This window comes from Pocillopora damicornis, chromosome 5 (genome assembly GCF_964200805.1).
Source record: "Pocillopora damicornis chromosome 5, jaPocDami1.2, whole genome shotgun sequence".
Taxonomy (NCBI): domain Eukaryota; kingdom Metazoa; phylum Cnidaria; class Anthozoa; order Scleractinia; family Pocilloporidae; genus Pocillopora; species Pocillopora damicornis.
In genome coordinates, this window is record NC_142674.1 from 12,973,119 (window position 1) to 12,975,618 (window position 2,500).

Sequence of the window (2,500 nt, forward strand, 5' to 3'; positions counted from 1 at the left end):
ATAAAATTCATTAACTGCGCCATGTTTCCAGAAAATAAGACTGGAAAATGGTTTTTCCACTTTCCACCATCAAGAAATTCCACGTAGAAATAGTATTTGTAGCGTGACTGCGTGACCTTTCATGAGAAGTAAAAATTGTTTTTCTTTTTCTTTTTTTCTTTTTTTTTTAAGAAGACACCTCCAGAAAGTTATTTATCCTTCTGTCATCTTATTTGCCTATTTTGTGACTACAAACATCATCTGCATTTGCCATTATTTTCGCTGATTGTCATGGCCTTTCCTGCGTGCACGTGCGATCAAGTTCATATACAGCACTCTTTCAAGTTTCTTTGCGTGGTGTCGGGCATAAGTGTGTAGGTCTGGCTCAAACGATATCTGCGCGCTGCAACACGGGTTTCTATATTTTCTCTTTTTTCTTTATTTGTATTTTTATTCTCCTCCTTGCATTATCACACATGTAGGTTTTTTTTATTCCCTCGGCGCGTTCCCTCAGATTTGGAAGTAGGCTATGAAAAGTCAATATTGACCAGAACTGAAACCTTTTCTATAACTATTTGTTTCAAAGAACCCCTGTTATTTATAACTTTATTTCTGAAGAGAATATGCTTTTATGTGCCATTTACTTCCATTAGTACATGAAACTAGGTCCCGATAAGTTTTTTTGTTTCGTGACTCCCAAAAGCTGTGTTTGCGGCAACATCAGTTGAGAAATCAAAAGCAATTACACCCGAGAAATTCGCTTGTAGCCCTCTACGCGCAGAAGGCAAATCCAAGTAATGAAGCTTTCTAAGACCTCTATAAACTAGAGACATTACGTGATGTCGAGGGGTAAAATATTTACACTAAATCTGTGACCCTCAGACAGAGTACGTACGTCCGAAAAATGTCACGCATGTATAGCACCGTAGGCGCACCTGGCGAATTATATCCACTGGCTTCAATAGTAAAGAGACAACTTATTTACTATTTGTATATGAGCAAGCTTATTTACCTTACCTGTAAAACTCCTTGATGAAGTCTACTATTGTCAGAAGAAATGCGTGGGAGATAAATACAAGTTTTTATTTTCTCAGTTCGTGCGGTGATGCTCACTAGTTTCTTTCAAAAACGCCTTTAATGTGAAGTCACGTCGACCTCGACAGAAAAATTAAGCTCACCCTGTCATAATCAATGGTTTGATACCGTAAGTACCAGTTTAGGTACATCATTGGGCTTTGATCACAACAATGAAAAAAAAAATGTGCGTTTCCCCACGCTCGCCACATTTATTCTTTGGAAAATTATTTTACTGGAGGGCGATGTCACTTAGCTTGGTGCGTCTTGACTCTGGCCGACGAAAATTATCGAGGTGAACCCCTTGAAATTCTTGTCAAATGTTTTATAAACCTTGATTTGCACGCAAGAAAAGGCAAATTCCGAACGAGATTTCAAAATATTTTTGAAAATGTTTTATAACAGCCCGAGGAAAAAGTAAAATTGTTTGTAAGGAGTTTGTAAGTTCATTTTTCCTAGTAAATTTAACAGCTGGTCAGTTTTTTGTGACAGCCGAAGATAGACATCTCTGAAAAGTCTCTGAAACTATTAAAGAATTTACACTGCCGGTAATATTTTCCTCCCTCTCGCAAAAGCGCAACAGACATTGTTAATCTTATGTAGTGTAGGTGTGTCAGTTGTATTACGTCTTCATAGTGATGCCGTATAAGAAATCGAGTGTCTAAAAAGCTCTCAATTCTCGCTGGCCAGGGATGGCAACAGCTCACACCTCTAAACTCGTGGGTGAACAGCATAAAAAAAAAAGGCATTTGAGAGACGTCAATGTATCCCAAACATGCGTTTCGTCTGAGAAGAAGTTTATTCTACAGCGTATTGACCTATTTTAGATTAGATTAGATTTAGATTACGAAGGCAGCGATTTCACGATATGCCTCAAATATCCTGCGCAACTTGGTATGAGATTCAGACCTTCGGGTTTGTAAATGCCAGTATCCTCGTCATAAAAATTAGAGACGTAAAGTTGAGAGAGAGGTGAATCTAAAGATGGCAGAAGAAATCAAAGCTGGTGGCGAGTCTTCCTCGTGACAAGGTGACTGTAAACCTAATAGAACGCGTACTGTAACTGCTATCTTAGAGTCAGCAATGAATAGGGAAGAAGGGCAAGAAGAACGCTTATCTGAACATCAGTTTTCCTAACTAATGATTTGTCACTGAAATGAACTTTATATCATATGATTGCTAGGGATACGCAGGTACTGTAGAGATGCTCACATAAATAGAGGTGGGCGATCCTCCCTCTGACTTTAGAAGTGCGACAAGTTTATAGCGCAGACCAACTGGCACAGTTTGCAGCACCTCAAGGTCTCACTTGGCTCATCACATTAGAAACCTTCAGCAAACTAATCATAGAAGTGGGTGGTTATCAGCAACGTGCACAGATCCCTGAACACGGGTCATCGCGAGAACTATGTCCAATCCGTCACAGACTGAACAAGAAAGCGAGATA